This window comes from Littorina saxatilis, linkage group LG15 (genome assembly GCF_037325665.1).
Source record: "Littorina saxatilis isolate snail1 linkage group LG15, US_GU_Lsax_2.0, whole genome shotgun sequence".
Classification (NCBI taxonomy): domain Eukaryota; kingdom Metazoa; phylum Mollusca; class Gastropoda; order Littorinimorpha; family Littorinidae; genus Littorina; species Littorina saxatilis.
This window is the reverse complement of record NC_090259.1, coordinates 11,603,856-11,621,755: the sequence shown is the minus strand read 5'-3', so window position 1 is coordinate 11,621,755 and position 17,900 is coordinate 11,603,856. Positions and strand designations below refer to the sequence as shown.

Genomic DNA, 17,900 nt, shown 5'->3' with positions numbered 1-17,900 from the left:
GTTGTGTTTCCGTACCCGCGATAGCGTTTTTCCAGCGGTGCGACGAAAATCAAGCACATAGAAAATGACCAGGAGTGTTTCCACACGCGCGACGCGTTAGCGGCGCGACAAGCGGCAAGCGACGCGATTTTTTTGAAAGGGTCCTGGAGCGATTTTTTCGCGTTGTCGCGCGGCAACGCGGGAGTTTACAGATTTTACCGCATGTTTAAAACGCAAGTACGGAAACACGTCACGCGTTTGCGCGCGTTTTCTTTTGTCGCTGCCGCTGTCGCGGGTACGGAAACAGAACTTACCGCGAGTACGACACTACCGCGAGTACGACACTACCGCGAGTATAACACTACCGCGTGTCACACTACCGCGAGTATAACATTACCGCGTGTCATTTTATGACTTCCATGGCTGAAGGCAAAGGTTGAAATGTTTCCTTGAAATATAAAACAAAAAGGCCTGGTCTGTTCTCTGAACACTAATTCAATGTTTGTCATGCTAACCAAGAACTCAAAACGATCAGAACACACTATCAGACTACATATCCCATGACCTCCCTTCTTTGTCTCTGTTACTTCAGTATGGGTATATATGTTGTATTTTTATAGCTCAATAAATACATCATGGACTCAAAAAAATATATGATAGTGCAGATTCCGATTTGGGCGAAGAACTACTCTGCTCCCGACCTTTGACCTCGCGCCGAACAATGTGACACATTTGTATGAAGTTCCAAAATCGTATTGCACGGCTCAGAAAACCATATCAGTTGCACGCAAAAATGAATCTCAGAACTGATCTGATGTATGAGATGCAATAAGCAAACGTTTCTTTCATTATGAAAGCAATGCAGGTCGAAAAAAACGAACATTCAACTTACAAGATAACCAGATGCTAGCGAACCAAAACAAAAACACGAGTACCCTCCCCTTGCTTCGTTAGCAGACGACTTTTGAGAATCTGTCAGACCGTCCTTACCTGGCACGGTTGGGCTTCGCTATCATCAGCTGTTTCACGTGTTTTGCGAGCAAGTCTACTCTTTTGCCTGGCTCTGCAGTAAGTCCACATTGGCGATGAAGGTATCCGAGAACTTAACATGTGTGTATTTTTCCGTAATCCAGTCATATTCCTTCAAAATGCAATCAATCGGCGGTGACAGACGTGTCAGTCGCGTTTTCCTCATACCCATACCAGTTTAAGTTCATCCATGCAAACACACTCGCAAAACGTAGATACATTTCAAATAGGGAGCAAATGGTTAAATCTAAACCTACATATTTGTTCCCTAAAATTTGCTTCTCTGTCAATAAGCCTAATTACACACGTTCGAGAAAAACAACGTGGAATCGATTCTGAATCGAGTAAGCCAAATGGGTCCCAAACCCGTTTTGCCCGTTCTGCCGACCTGAAACGCAAAAAAAAAAAAGAATTGTGCGCTTCAACTAAAGTTAATTTCTATACGACTTCATTACTTTCTTGCATCTTATGAACCTTTACTTAAAGCTTTTAAATGGTCTGAAAGTAGTGTTACCGCGTACTTATCGATGCACTCATTCGTTTTATTTTTTCAGCGACGGTCACTTAGTTTAAGGTTGCAAAAGGGCTAAGTCTCGCTGGCACCACAGTTTTACAGTCCACAGATCGCAACAGTGCCGCTAGTAGTCTACACTTTGTGTTTGATGGTAGAATGGGATATACAGATTACAACACTCGTGGTTTTTTATATGGCTTGTATTTCAGTCAAGACCCAGCGGGAATATCAATCGAGAGCCACTCGCCAAAGGCTCGTGTCTCCCGATGATATTCATCCGCTGGGTCTTGACTGAAATACAAGCCATATAAAAAACCACTCGTGTTGTAACCTATACATATAGAATGGGTTGCTTCCAATCAAAGCCGTTAGAACACAAACTCACAAGAAGTAAGTTTGCATGCGTTCTCTCTACGGTTATGGTACTCGCGGTTGTGGTACGCGCGGTAGTGTGACACGCGGCAGTGTTATACTCGCGGTAGTGTCGTACTCGCGGTAGTGTGACACGCGGTAGTGTTACACGCGGTAGTGTCGTACTCGCCGTAGTGTGACACGCGGTAGTGACGCTCGCGGTAGTGTCGCATAACCGGAGTGATCTGGAAAGGTGTCAATCTCTCTCTCTCTCTCTCTCACTCTCTCTCTCTCTCTCTCTCTCTCTCTCTCTCTATCTCTCACATACACACACACACACACACACACACACACATACTGATGTCATCTGACTTACTTGGTATCACAAAAGGTGCTGCCTTGCCGGTTTTTGCTGAAAAATAACTCCGAGACAATTAGATTCAATGAATACAATGATACAAGTAACCGGCAAGTCATAAATCCAAGAAGGTGTGGGGACCGACACAAAATAGGCTGGTTGTGGGGTCCGTCACAGAGAAATTAGGTCGAAAGTGGGGTCCGACACAGAAAGTGGGGACCGACACAATGAATTATGGGAACCGTCACGCCTACGTCACAAAAGTGTGTGGGGACCGAACACAGCCAATTTCACTGACTACTTTTGTTGTTTTTATTATTACGGCTGTTTGGATGGCCCTACAATCTTGAAACTTGGGCTGTCTGCTACAGACATGTTGAACTTTTTGCTGGACCAACGACAGTTCCAAGCAGGCATTTTTTGGTAGGATATTTCTTGCCGATGCTACGAATTATGCAGTTTTGCAGTAAAGTGGAAGGCATTCTACCTAATAACGGCTAAAATATCAAAAACCTTCAATCCAACAGCACCTAGGCATGTAGTGTAAACACTCACAGATCTAACAAGACCATTCTCAGAGAGCAACATTGCGTAATACTACCATAAATGGATGTTTTGTCCGCGAATTTTGGCGTGTGGGAACCGAGTGGGAACCGAACACAAAGGGTCAGGGCACCGGACACAAAGCGTAGGGGAACCGTCACAGTGTCACCGGTGTGAGACAGATCTAGATCTAGTGTCTCGCTTTCTTGCACAGTTTCACCTATGCTCTTTCTGTGTGTGTGTGTCTGTGTGTGTGTGTGTGTGTGTGTGTGTGTGTGTGTGTGTGTGTGTGTGTGTGTGTGTGTGTGTGTGTGTACCCCCGTTTCCACAGGTTTGGTTGCCTAAATCACCATAAGGCAACCATCCACACGTGGATGGCAACCTAAACTCTGGATGGCAACCTAATTGTGTGGATGGTCGCTTCATTTAACTCCGTTAAATTGACTTCATTGACGGAAAGAATGTCATAACAATGTTCAAAATGACATTCTTTCCGTCCTCTATAGGCGACGAAATAGGTCAAATTTTGTGCATTTTTTAGTGCAAAATTCTTCGATGCCGGAGCGAGTACTGCACCCAGTGCTGTTGTAGTGCAAGTGCACTAGAAAGGCACTACACCCAGTGCCGCCTCTTAGGTAACCATCCACACTTTAGGTATGTGTGTGTGTGTGTGTGTGTGTGTGTGTGTGTGTGTGTGTGTGTGTGTGTGTGTGTGTGTGTGTGTGTGTGTGTGTGTGTGTGACGGAGTGATTGAGTTTGTGTTACTGTTTGTCGATTTCTTACGTGAGCCTCTCCACTTTATTGGTATAATGTACACAAACCCTTTTCGCATGAAGGGACTTAAAAACCAACCACTATTTAGATGTGTGACGATCTTAGCAACTCGCCGCGTACTCACCATTTTTTCTATTGCGTGTTTCTGACAAAATGATGCACTGCACGTGGAAGCTTGATGCTTTGACTGTGAACACTGGTCACTGGTTACTCAATAAAAGCCAGGGCCTGGGCGGACCAGGGCACAACATCACGATGGTCGGACGACAGAAGTTAAGCCTGCTGGACAGAGGAAGAGCCATAGGGTGGTTCCAAGACGGTGTTGGCGTACGGGAGATTGCCACCACACCACAGAAGCCTTCTGGCAATCTCCCGTACGTAAAATGTTGATTGCTGTGATAAACCTTCATAGATTTGCAATAATTTTAACGGGGAAAAAGATTTGAAACGTCACGTGTACCCAACAGAAAAACGCGAAATCCATGAAGGTGCCATGCGGCAATGATGGAACACATAAGAGAGGCAAACATGCAACGCACACCCACAAACTAGTCGAAGAGAACACCACGAAAAAAACAATCTGAAATCATCACATCTTCTCCTTTCAAGCAAAAGCTGGAGATTTCAAATGCAAAAAGGCGTGCAGGTCATCAGAAAAGAGAAAAGAATGAAGCTACAAAATCTTCTGCTCAAAGAAACAAGAGGGGAATATCTTCTGATCAGGGGAAAAAAAGGAGAACATTCTCGACGATGCGTTCTATCCTGGAGGAAAGCACTTGGTACTGCTTCATGTGTGGCACCAACTCCCCTGAGAACATGATACAGTGCCAGAGGTGCACACAGTGGACACACGAGGACTGCGCTGACAGCAGCGAACAAAAGGACTTCGAAATCTGTACTTAGCAATTTTTGTGTGTCTGCAAAATCAGTTCTTAAATCTGTTCTTAGTTTTTTGCTTTGAGACTTTATGCGTAATGATTTTTACATTTAGTCAATTGGGCAGGTAGCCCTTTTATATCTATTTGTCAACAGAAGAGGGGTACAAATGAAGCTGCGAAATTTCGTGGTATTGCTTCACGTGTGCGTGGCACCAACTCCCCTGAGGATATGTTATAGTGCCAGAAGTGCACACAGTAATCACACGATGACTGCGCTGACAGTAGAAGACAAAGGACATTGTCTGCGAAATCGGTTCTTTGCCTATTTTTTCCTGTTGTTGTTTTTTAAGATTTTGTTTTTCAGTCCTTTTTAGACCTAGCCCTTATTTATCTTTTTGTTTTACATTTAAGGCTTAAATTGTTATCCGATTTGTTATTTCCTTGGTAATAATCTAAATACGATGTTGAAAAAAAACCATTTAAATAAAATGGCTTAATCAAAATGTTATGACGTATTTATTTATCTTGTGTGTGTGGCAATGTGTGCTTGTTTGTGTGTGAATGAGAGTGTGTGGGTGTATATGTGTGTGAGAGACACAGACAGAGCTAGAAAGAGAGTCAAGGTGTGTTTGTATGTGTTCCGAGTTTGACAACACAGTGTTCCACTTTACACACCCATGCGTCCAACCTGGAACAAATGCAGACATTTTTATTATGATCAGTCTGATGAGTTGCGTGACTTTTATTTTATTTTATGTGGTTCGTTTATTTACTGATAGAGTCTAGTATGTGACAATACAAAGAACGCTTTGCAATATCAATGTTTTTCTCTGGTACGGCTGTTTGTCCTTAAACTGTTCCGGGTTTAGCGACTTTCCCCTACAATCGCATTTTATACATTTATGTCAAATACGCATTATTCAGATAAATCAGGCATTACATAGTGAAATAATATATTATGTAGCTAAATAATGCATTATTTAGTTAAATAAAATATTATTTAGTTTACACACACACACAAACTTAATTTGTTCACAAACGGATTGCCATAGAAACAAGAAGGGCAAAGCCCATACGTCTCACATGCTTGACCTTGACCTTTCATGACATCACACACTAAGAACTGCTTTACACATTTTTCCTAGCAAAATACACGTGACCTTGACCCAAGGTCAAGATCATCCAAGGTCATGCAACACAAAGCTGTTAATTCAAGACATAGGAAGTACAATGGTGCTTCTACCATGAGATATGGTCACTTTTAGTGGTTCACTACCTTATTTTGGTCACATTTCATAAGGGTCAAAGTGACCTTGACCTTGATCATATGTGACCAAATGTGTCTCATGATGAAAGCATAACATGTGCCCCACATAATTTTTAAGTTTGAAACAGTTATCTTCCATAGTTCAGGGTCAAGGTCACTTCAAAATATGTATACAATCCAACTTTGAAGAGCTCCTGTGACCTTGACCTTGAAGCAAGGTAAACCAAACTGGTATCAAAAGATGGGGCTTACTTTGCTCTATATATCATATAAAGGTGAGGTATTAAATCTCAAAAACTTCAGAGAAAATGTGAAAAATGTGAAAAATAGCTGTTTTTTAGACAACATTTATGGCCCCTGCGACCTTGACCTTGAAGCAAGGTCAAGATGCTATGTATGTTTTTTGGGGCCTTGTCATCATACACCATCTTGCCAAATTTGGTACTGATAGTGTCCAAGAAATATCCAACGTTAAAGTTTTCCAGACGGCCGGACGGACGGACGGACGTCCGGACGGGGGGGACGGACGGACGGACGACTCGGGTGAGTACATAGACTCACTTTTGCTTCGCATGTGAGTCAAAAAGCGACCTAAAACAAAACACTACAAAAGGATATTAGATTCACCAACTCACCTTGAAAACTACAGCACATAATGGTTATATAGAGTCGAGAACACGAAATGCCCCCTGCCAAAACGCCTCGCCATACATGAATGAACATGAAAGGATCCCCATGAAAACCCCTGGCCTATACACGCATATCGCATGAACACCTTGGCCGTAGTTGCCACAACCAACCTTGTATTTACTAGTAACTCACCCCCCCCCCCCCCCCCCCCACACACACACACACACAAAAGAATTTTGTGTCCCAAAATCGTAATTTGTTTCGCTGAATCAAGACGGGAAAAAAGGAGATAATACTATTCTGTTGCTATCGTTGGTGGTAGCGGTGGGAAAAAGCAGATACTACTATTCTGTTGCTATCGTTGGTGGTAGCGGTGGGAAAAAGCAGACAATACTATTCTGTTGCTATCGTTGGTGGTAGCGGTGGGAAAAAGCAGACAATACTATTCTGTTGCTATCGTTGGTGGTAGCGGTGGGAAAAAGGAGATAATACTATTCTGTTGCTATCGTTGGTTGTAGCGGTGGGAAAAAGGAGATAATACTATTCTGTTGCTATCGTTGGTGGTAGCGGTGGGAAAAAGCAGATAATACTATTCTGTTGCTATCGTTGGTTGTAGCGGTGGGAAAAAGCAGATAATACTATTCTGTTGCTATCGTTGGTGGTAGCGGTGGGAAAAAGGAGATAATACTATTCTGTTGCTATCGTTGGTTGTAGCGGTGGGAAAAAGGAGATAATACTATTCTGTTGCTATCGTTGGTGGTAGCGGTGGGAAAAAGGAGATAATACTATTCTGTTGCTATCGTTGGTTGTAGCGGTGGAAAAAGGAGATAATACTATTCTGTTGCTATCGTTGGTTGTAGCGGTGGGAAAAAGGAGATAATACTATTCTGTTGCTATCGTTGGTGGTAGCGGTGGGAAAAAGGAGATATAGCTATTCTGATGGACACGTGGGGGAATTCGGGGGCTGTGATTGGATGGTCTCACACATCCCTTTTCCGATCATCAAAGCATAACGATACAAAAGTTGGCCATTTTTGCCGATATCCAAACGATATCGGCAATAACAAAGACGCGTGGTTCCGGTTTCTTCCACGTGTATAAAGTACACGCATACCTCGCCAGGTTTGTTTCTGTCACTCTGTGACTAGTCGACAGACGATGCCATTTGCTTTGTGTGTGTTTTTGTTGTTGCTTACTGTACATGACATAGGCCCTACATTACGTGTAAAATCCAGTTCTTTAACAGGCAACAAACCTTGCAAATTTCCAGAAGCTGCAATCTGAAGCGACCTATCTCGGATTCTAGCAGACGATCTCTCCAATGTTTAACACAAAATCAGCAAACTCTCCTGTCACATAGAACGTCCATTGTATAGTGCAATGTTGAAATGAAGTTACCGGTCTGAAACATTTCGTCGTTTCTTCTGAGACAATCCTTGTTCTCTTATCATCTACAGATTTACCGCTGTCTTCACCACGCGAATTCCCAACAGAAGTCAGACTTTCGAACATACAATCTACGTAGGCAAGCATGATACGTCATGACGTCATATGATTCCTAACATATTGACGTAATGCTGAGCATCCGGTTATCTCGAGTTTTCTCCGTAATACATGTCCGTGGGTTTTTCAATGTTCGGTTATTTCCGTGGCTTTATGCGGAAAGGGAACCGTCGTCTGCAATCAACGACATGGACCATTCTGGTACTTGTCGCTGACAAAAACATGATTCTAACACAGAATTTAATGTCAGAATAGCTATATAAACGCTATTGTGTTTTCAGCGTAGCAATAGGGTCCGATATTTAGACTCGAACAAGTATAATGCGACTCGTCTTCGACTCGTCGGCATTATACTTGTCTCGTCTAAATATCGGGCCCTATTGCTACGCTGAAAACACAATAGCTGTTAATAATACTATTCTGTTGCTATCGTTGGTGGTAGCGGTGGGAAAAAGGAGATACTACTATTCTGTTGCTATCGTTGGTGGTAGCGGAGGGAAAAGGGAGATAATACTATTCTGTTGCTATCGTTGGTGGTAGCGGTGGGAAAAAGGAGATACTACTATTCTGTTGCTATCGTTGGTTGTAGCGGTGGGAAAAAGGAGATAATACTATTCTGTTGCTATCGTTGGTGGTAGCGGTGGGAAAAAGGAGACAATACTATTCTGTTGCTATCGTTGGTTGTAGCGGTGGGAAAAAGGAGATAATACTATTCTGTTGCTATCGTTGGTTGTAGCGGTGGGAAAAAGGAGATAATACTATTCTGTTGCTATCGTTGGTTGTAGCGGTGGGAAAAAGGAGATAATACTATTCTGTTGCTATCGTTGGTGGTAGCGGTGGGAAAAAGGAGATAATACTATTCTGTTGCTATCGTTGGTTGTAGCGGTGGGAAAAAGGAGATAATACTATTCTGTTACTATCGTTGGTTGTAGCGGTGGGAAAAAGGAGATAATACTATTCTGTTGCTATCGTTGGTGGTAGCGGTGGGAAAAAGGAGATACTACTATTCTGTTGCTATCGTTGGTTGTAGCGGTGGGAAAAAGGAGATACTACTATTCTGTTGCTATCGTTGGTGGTAGCGGTGGGAAAAAGGAGATAATACTATTCTGTTGCTATCGTTGGTTGTAGCGGTGGGAAAAAGGAGATAATATTATTCTGTTGCTATCGTTGGTGGTAGCGGTGGGAAAAAGGAGATAATACTATTCTGTTGCTATCGTTGGTTGTAGCGGTGGGAAAAAGGAGATAATACTATTCTGTTGCTATCGTTGGTTGTAGCGGTGGGAAAAAGGAGATAATACTATTCTGTTGCTATCGTTGGTGGTAGCGGTGGGAGAAAACAACACACTCTCAAACCTGGCATACACTCGGGACACAGGAATGGTGAGTACCAAAATCGCTATTATCTCGCTGAATCAAGAAGGCAAAAGAGGAAAAAATACTATTCTGTTGCTATCGTTGGTGGTGGTAGCGGTTGGACAAAAACAACAGCACACTCTCAAATCTGGCATACACATCCGCACACACGAATTTCGTGTCACAAAATCACTATTTTTCTCGCTGAATCAAGAAGGCAAAAGAGGAAAAAATAATATTCTCTTGTTGTCGTTGGTAAAACGACAAAGAGCACACACACTCTCAAACCTGATTTGGCGAATGCGACCGGTTTGGAGATATCAGCCCAACAGAACAACGACAGGAGGTGAAACAACCACACACGTCTCAATTTCAACAAACTTAATGCAATGCATGGTCAATGTAGAGACATAAAAAAATCAGCCAATCGCTGATCATTGCATGTGATTAGTGAAACAGCCAATCACAAATCAGTTCATGTTGACCGATCGTGTTGTAAAATTAGAAAGAAAAAGCTGCATTGCACAACATGACCCCCTCCCCCTCCCAAACATTAATCATACCCATTCAGCCTTGAGTTAAGGCATTGCACAAAGCCTACCCCACTTTATTTAACCTCACCTTTTTTGCCCCCCGCCCTACCCCCCCCCCCCCCCCCCCCCCCATATTCATTCCTTCGACCCTTGTTTCTAGTGCAATCCCAAGTCCTACGTTGGGTACGGTGTTTCACTATACAGTCCCGGAACGAAAGAGTGTGGTGGAGTAATAACAGATAATTATGTGACAATGCATTTCGGAGTTGAAAGAGCTCTGGATATTCTATTGTGTTCCGCATGACGGTGAGACATTTTTGGTTGGTTGATGGATTATATGTTCCTTCGTTCGTTTATTCTTTTTTATTTTTTATTGTATGTGTGTGTGTGTGTGTGTGTGTGTGTGTGTGTGTGTGTGTGTGTGTGTGTGTGTGTGTGTGTGTGTGAGAGAGAGAGAGAGGCAGAGAGAGGGTCATACCTAAGACTTTAAAATTGGCAATCTAGTGGCTGCTCCGCCTGGCATCTGGCATTATGGGGTTAGTGCTAGGGCTGGTTGGTCCGGTGTAACACGAGAAAATTACTCCCACGAGATTTTTACTCCGGAGTAAACATTTCGTACGAAAAACTTACTCCCTTTACGAAAAAAGCACTCCCCCATTTCACGAGAAAATTACTCCCCAAGACAGGTGAGTTCCGAGTAAACATTTCGTACAAAAATGTTACTCCCCTGACAAATAAATAACGAATAAATTACTTCACCCAAACACAAGCAATTTAACTTCCCATGCCAGGTGTACGAAATGTTTACTCCCTTGTCCCCTGTTAGTCTTGGTGGTGGAAGGGGTGGAAGGAGGGTAGCGCGACATTCGTGTGCGCGAGATCACTTATTGGCATTATCCCTTCGCCCGCATCCCATTTTTGCGTACGAGATTTTTACTGGAAGTAAAATAAATGGGGAGTAAAAATTTCGTGGAGGGAGTAATTTTTTCGTGCCTTGGGGAGTTTTTTTCTCGTACGAAAAGTGTACTCGGAGTAAGAATTTCGTACGAAATATTTACTCCGGAGTAAATTTTTCGTGGAGTAAAAATTTCGTGTTACACCGGTGTCAGAATAATGTGACTGGGTGAGACATGAAGCCTGTGCTGCGACTTCTGTCTTGTGTGTGGCGCACGTTATAATTATGTCAAAGCAGCACCGCCCTGATATGGCCCTTCGTGGTCGGCTGGGCGTTAAGCAAACAAACAAACAACAAGTCGCGTAAGGCGAAAATACAATATTTAGTCAAGTAGCTGTCGAACTCACAGAATGAAACTGAACGCAATGCAATTTTTCAGCAAGACCGTATACTCATAGCATCGTCAGTCCACCGTTCAGGCAGTGAAATTGACAAGAAGAGCGGTTTAGTAGTTGCGCTGAGAAGGATAGCACGCTTTTCTATACCTCTCTTCGTTTTAACTTTCTGAGCGTGTTTTTAATCCAAACATATCATATCTATATGTTTTTGGAATCAGGAACCGACAAGGAATAAGATGAAAGTGTTTTTAAATTGATTTGGAAAATTTAATTTTGATAATAATTTTTATATTTTTAATTTTCAGAGCTTGTTTTTAATTCAAATATAACATATTTATATGTTTTTGGAATCAGACAATAATGGAGAATAAGATAAACGTAAATTTGGATCGTTTTATAATTTTTTATTTTTTTTTACAATTTTCAGATTTTTAATGACCAAAGTCATTAATTATTTTTTAAGCCATCACGCTGAAATGCAATACCGAAGTCCGGGCTTCGTCGAAGACTACTTGACCAAAATTTCAACCAATTTAGTTGAAAAATGAGAGCGTGACAGTGCCGCCTCAACTTTCACGAAAAGCCGGATATGACGTCATCAAAGACATTTATCGAAAAAAGGAGAAAAACGTTCGGGGATATCAATCCCAGGAACTCTCATGTAAAATTTCATAAAGATCGGCCCAGTAGTTTGGTCTGAATCGCTCTACACGCACGCACGCACGCACGCACACACACACACACACACACACACACACACACACACACACACACACACACACACACACACACACACACACACACACACACACACACACACACACACACATACACCACGACCCTCGTTTCGATTCCCCCTCGATGTTAAAATATTTAGTCAAAACTTGACTAAATATAACAAGTCGCGTAAGGCGAAAATACAATATTTAGTCAAGTAGCTGTCGAACTCACAGAATGAAACTGAACGCAGCAAGACCGTATACTCGTAGCATCGTCACTCCACCGCCCGTGGCAAAGGCAGTGCCCGTGGAATTGACAAGAAGAGCGGGGTATTCGTTGCGCTAAGAAGGATAGCACGCTTTTCTGTACCTCTCTTCGTTTTAACTTTCTGAGCGTGTTTTTAATCCAAACATATCATATCTATATATTTTTGGAATCAGGAACCGACAAGGAATACGATGAAAGTGTTTTTAAATTGATTTCGAAAAAAAAAATTTGATAATAATTTTTATATATTTAATTTTCAGAGCTTGTTTTTAATCCAAATATAACATATTGATATGTTTTTGGAATCAGCAAATGATGGAGAATAAGATAAACGTAAATTTGGATCGTTTTATAAATTTTTAATTTTTTTTACAATTTTCAGATTTTTAATGACCAAAGTCATTAATTAATTTTTAAGCCACCAAGCTGAAATGCAATACCGAACCCCGGGCTTCGTCGAAGAGTACTTGACCAAAATTTCAACCAATTTGGTTGAAAAATGAGGGCGTGACAGTGCCGCCTCAACTTTCACGAAAAGCCGGATATGACGTCATCAAAGACATTTATCAAAAAAATGAAAAAAACGTTCGGGGATTTCATACCCAGGAACTCTCATGTCAAATTTCATAAAGATCGGTCCAGTAGTTTAGTCTGAATCGCTCTACACACACACACACACAGACACACACACAGACACACACACGCACACACGCACATACACCACGACCCTCGTTTCGATTCCCCCTCGATGTTAAAATATTTAGTCAAAACTTGACTAAATATAAAAAGACCAAAAAAGATAGGTCGGCTTTTTTTCCCTTCTTTTTCTTCTTCTTTTTTTCTCTCTTAAATTAAGTCGATTTTAAAGAAGGTTACTTCCCTTAGTCTCGGTATGGTTCGCAAAATGTGCCAAAAGTTTTTGCTTTTTGATAAATGAAAACAAGTTTTAGAGTCCGCGGGGAAAAAAAAGGGTCGGTCGGGTTACCCCAAACCAACATACATTTTTGTTAGGCCTTAATGAGAATATCAATGAACAAATTAATTAATCAATTTCTAAGCTTTCAAGTTGGTTAAAACTGTGTTCAAGTGATTTGATTGAAACATGCAGTCACCACAGTGCGGACTAAACTCTTTTTTAAAGGCGGATATGACGTCATCAAAGACATTTAACAAAAACATGAAAGTACGAGTAAAGAATTTATTTGAAAATTGTTCTAAGTATTTGCCCAGTATTTTCCTAGGAATTGCCACGCACGGACGCATGCACGCACGGACGCACGCACGCACACAAACACACACCCACACACACACACACATACCTCGTCTCGATTCTCAGTCATTCGGAAAACATTTAGTCAGAACTTGACCAAACATAAAAAGTGTTCTAGGCACCGTTACCAACACATAAATGTGATATGAGTTTTTAACAGATTGATTTTATGTGAGTTCAACGATTCCTTAAAAGAAAAATAGACAGAAATGGAAATGTTCACTTTGGTTTTTTTTTGGTTTTTTTTATAAGATAATGTACGATCGAGTATGCGGTATTACACTTTTGCACACAAATCACAACATATTGTAAAATTGAAATTTTTTTTTTTTACCTGGTTTCAATTAAGTTTTTTTATTATAATTATTTGTATCAATGCATTCTGTATTATTAATTTGGGACACATCAGTTTGGCGAGTGAACTATTTGTCATACGCGTAGAAACGTATTGGCGAACAAAAATCCACACACAAAAACGGCGAGACTGAGTGTTTGTGGGAATGGCAGTCGTGAACGCAGAAAAAGATGAAGAATGAATTATATATTGTTTTGATATAAAATCTAACCAAACGGCCGTCGGTTGCTGCTATTACCACCATTTTGAACAAGAGGCTCACGTAAGAAATCGACAAACAGTAACACAAACTCAATCACTCCGTCACACATACACACACACACACACACACACACACACACACACACACACACATAGGTGGTTTTACAGTCATTTGGGGTCGGCTGTGTATCAAAATGCCATCTTGCTCAAAACACAGGCATTTGGGGTCTCTTTTGTTTTAAGTGTTAGAAAGTTTCTTAAAACTTCAATGAGCGTTAAATGCCATTTTAAAGTGTGAAAACTCATTTCAGGAGGTTATTACATAAAATGCAACCTCCAGCGTGATTTTTAGAAAAACAGACATTTGGGGACGATGTTTGCTGTACAGCAGTGAAATGGGGACGTATGTGTACACAAAGTGCAGAGCTAGAATTACGTTATCGGTGCTATGAATGTTTTAGGTGTTAGAAAGTTTGTTAAAACTTCAATGAGCGTTAAATGCCATTCTAAAGTGTCAAAACTCATTTCAGGAGGTTATTACATAAAATGCAACCTCCAGCGTGATTTTTTAGAAACAAACAGGTATTTGGGGACGATGTTTGCTGTACAGCAGTGAAATGGGGACGTCCAAAAGTGCAGAGCTCCCGCAGAGCTATATGAATGGTTTCATCACATACATGGCGCTAGGCGACATATGTTGTGAAAAATTTTACAAATCACGTTTTTGCGCCCGATATTTTCTTGTCATCTCCAAAGTCAAGGGACAAACACGAAATTCCTTGACTTTTGGGGTAGCGCGACTCTGTTAATTTTAAGAATTAAAAAAAAAAAAATTCATTACTAGGATGTCCCATCGTTGGGAAATTCCGGTCGCTTCCTCCGAGTGGAAAGCTAGCAGTGACAGAGTCGCACTACCCCAAGTCAAGGGATCTATTAGTCCTGTTTCGCCGTTATCCCAATTCGCCCCCATCCCATTTTGGCGACATTTCTCAGGCCAAGTGTCATTTTACCACCATATCATGTACCATTAGCTCCACATCCCATTTTGGCGCAATCCCGTTTCGCCGTTAGCCCATTTCGCCCCCATCCCATTTTTGCGACATTTTACAGGCCAAGTGTCATTTTACCACCATGTCATGTACCATTAGCTCCACGTCCCATTTTGACGCAATCCCGTTTGGCCGTTATCCCATTTTGCCCCCATCCCATTTTTGCGACATTTCATAGGTTATGTGTCATTTTACATGCCATTCTAAAGTGTCAAAACTCATTTCAGGAGGTTATTACATAAAATGCAACCTCCAGCGTGATTTTTTAGAAACAAACAGGTATTTGGGGACGATGTTTGCTGTACAGCAGTGAAATGGGGACGTCCAAAAGTGCAGAGCTCCCGCAGAGCTATATGAATGGTTTCATCACATACATGGCGCTAGGCGACATATGTTGTGAAAAATTTTACAAATCACGTTTTTGCGCCCGATATTTTCTTGTCATCTCCAAAGTCAAGGGACAAACACGAAATTCCTTGACTTTTGGGGTAGCGCGACTCTGTTAATTTTAAGAATTAAAAAAAAAAAAAAAAATTCATTACTAGGATGCCCCATCGTTGGGAAATTCCGGTCGCTTCCTCCGAGTGGAAAGCTAGCAGTGACAGAGTCGCACTACCCCAAGTCAAGGGATCTATTAGTCCTGTTTCGCCGTTATCCCAATTCGCCCCCATACCATTTTGGCGACATTTCTCAGGCCAAGTGTCATTTTACCACCATATCATGTACCATTAGCTCCACATCCCATTTTGGCGCAATCCCGTTTCGCCGTTAACCCATTTCGCCCCATCCCATTTTGGCGACATTTTACAGGCCAAGTGTCATTTTACCACCATGTCATGTACCATTAGCTCCACGTCCCATTTTGGCGCAATCCCGTTTGGCCGTTAGCCCATTTCGCCCCCATCCCATTTTTGCGACATTTTACAGGCCAAGTGTCATTTTACCACCATGTCATGTACCATTAGCTCCACGTCCCATTTTGGCGCAATCCCGTTTGGCCGTTATCCCATTTTGCCCCCATCCCATTTTTGCGACATTTCATAGGCCATGTGTCATTTTACATGCCATTCTAAAGTGTCAAAACTCATTTCAGGAGGTTATTACATAAAATGCAACCTCCAGCGTGATTTTTTAGAAACAAACAGGTATTTGGGGACGATGTTTGCTGTACAGCAGTGAAATGGGGACGTCCAAAAGTGCAGAGCTCCCGCAGAGCTATATGAATGGTTTCATCACATACATGGCGCTAGGCGACATATGTTGTGAAAAATTTTACAAATCACGTTTTTGCGCCCGATATTTTCTTGTCATCTCCAAAGTCAAGGGACAAACACGAAATTCCTTGACTTTTGGGATAGCGCGACTCTGTTAATTTTAGGAATTAAAAAAAAAAAAATTAATTACTAGGATGTCCCATCGTTGGGAAATTCCGGTCGCTTCCTCCGAGTGGAAAGCTAGCAGTGACAGAGTCGCACTACCCCAAGTCAAGGGATCTATTAGTCCTGTTTCGCCGTTATCCCAATTCGCCCCCATCCCATTTTGGCGACATTTCTCAGGCCTAGTGTCATTTTACCACCATATCATGTACCAATAGCCCCACATCCTATTTTGGCGCAATCCCGTTTGGCCGTTAGCCCATTTCGCCCCCATCCCATTTTTGCGACATTTTACAGGCCAAGTGTCATTTTACCACCATGTCATGTACCATTAGCTCCACTTCCCATTTTGGCGCAATCCCGTTTCGCCGTTATCCCATTTTGCCCCCATCCCATTTTTGCGACATTTCATAGGCCATGTGTCATTTTACCACCGTGTCAAACCACTAGCGCCACATTCCATTTTGTCGCCATGCCGTTTTGCCGTCATCCCATTTTGCCGCCATCTCTATTTCGCGACATTTTGGATTGTGGCAAAAATGGAATTTGGCCTAAACGGAATGTCTTCCTAGTTGAATAACGCAGTATAGTAGTATAGTGAGGCTTGGCAAGAAGAATAAATAAAAAATGTGATGGCGGCCAAATGGGATGGTGTCAAAATGGGATGACGTGCTATTGTTATGACACGGTAGTAAAATGACGCTTGGCTTGTGAAATGTCGCGACAATGGGATGGGGGATAAATGGAATACGGTGAAACGGCATGGCGGCCAAATGGGATATGGTGTCAAAATGGGATGTCGCGCTATTGTTATGACATGTTAGTAAAATGCCCTGTCACGTAGTCTCAATCCAAATTGGAAATCCATAGCATCATCATTATAATCATCCTCATCTCATTAATCATCCAAAATTATAAATTTTATAAAATGACGCTTGGCTTGTGAAATGTCGCAAAAATGGGATAGGGAAAAAAATGGGACGGCGGCAAAATGGGATTGCACCAAAATGGGATGTGGATCAGCCACTAGATTTCCAATTTTAAAGTCTTAGGTATGACCCGGTGTGACGTTTTCATCTTTCGCCGTGTTGATATTTCGATTTTCGGCCTCGTTGATCTAGTATAAACTCTACACTGAACAAAAAAAACACCCTTCGATAGTACTGATGAGCGACCTTGTGTACCTTACATTCATGGGGCCAAATTTGTCCAACCAATTATTTTATTTAACTTAGAAATTTGATTCATCCTAAAATGTTTCCCTTCTTACTCAAGGGACGTAACCACTCGGTACACGTTTTCGAAGAATTCGATTTTGGGAGTGAAATCTATTTAATTTCACAACCAATTTTTTTCACATGCAAGAAACTGACATGCTTTTCGTCCATAAATAATTTCTCTTCTTAATTTTACCAGGAAACAACATTTCGGTCTCGAGTAAATATCGAGGGGGAAATATGTACACAGGCGAAAGATGAAATCGTGACACCGGCCGAGGTTCAAACCCACGACCTCCCGATCACGGGGCGGACGCCTTACCACTAAGCTAATCGTGCCGGTTTACCCTTGAGTGACAGACGGACAGACAAAAGAATATACAGACAGACCGTAATTAACACAAACACACACACTCAGCAGAGCAAAGCGGTATAACACA

The 17,900-nt window shown here is 41.8% G+C and overlaps 2 protein-coding genes and 1 long non-coding RNA gene across 3 annotated transcripts in view; 1 reads left to right on the top strand and 2 right to left on the bottom strand.

Moving 5' to 3' along the window:
- The window catches only part of LOC138948543 (uncharacterized), a gene marked incomplete at its 3' end in the record, with an annotated part of 22,665 nt that extends 12,949 nt beyond the window's left edge, over positions 1–9,716 (bottom strand). The window contains 1 exon segment of the mRNA XM_070320101.1: positions 9,468–9,716.
- Positions 1–17,900, bottom strand: part of LOC138948550 (uncharacterized) — a 338,312-nt gene that overhangs the window by 36,297 nt on the left and 284,115 nt on the right. The window lies entirely within an intron of this gene.
- LOC138948539 (F-box/LRR-repeat protein 6-like) overlaps positions 1–17,900 on the top strand; it is a 107,035-nt gene that overhangs the window by 13,352 nt on the left and 75,783 nt on the right. The gene's annotated exons all lie outside the window — the stretch shown is intronic.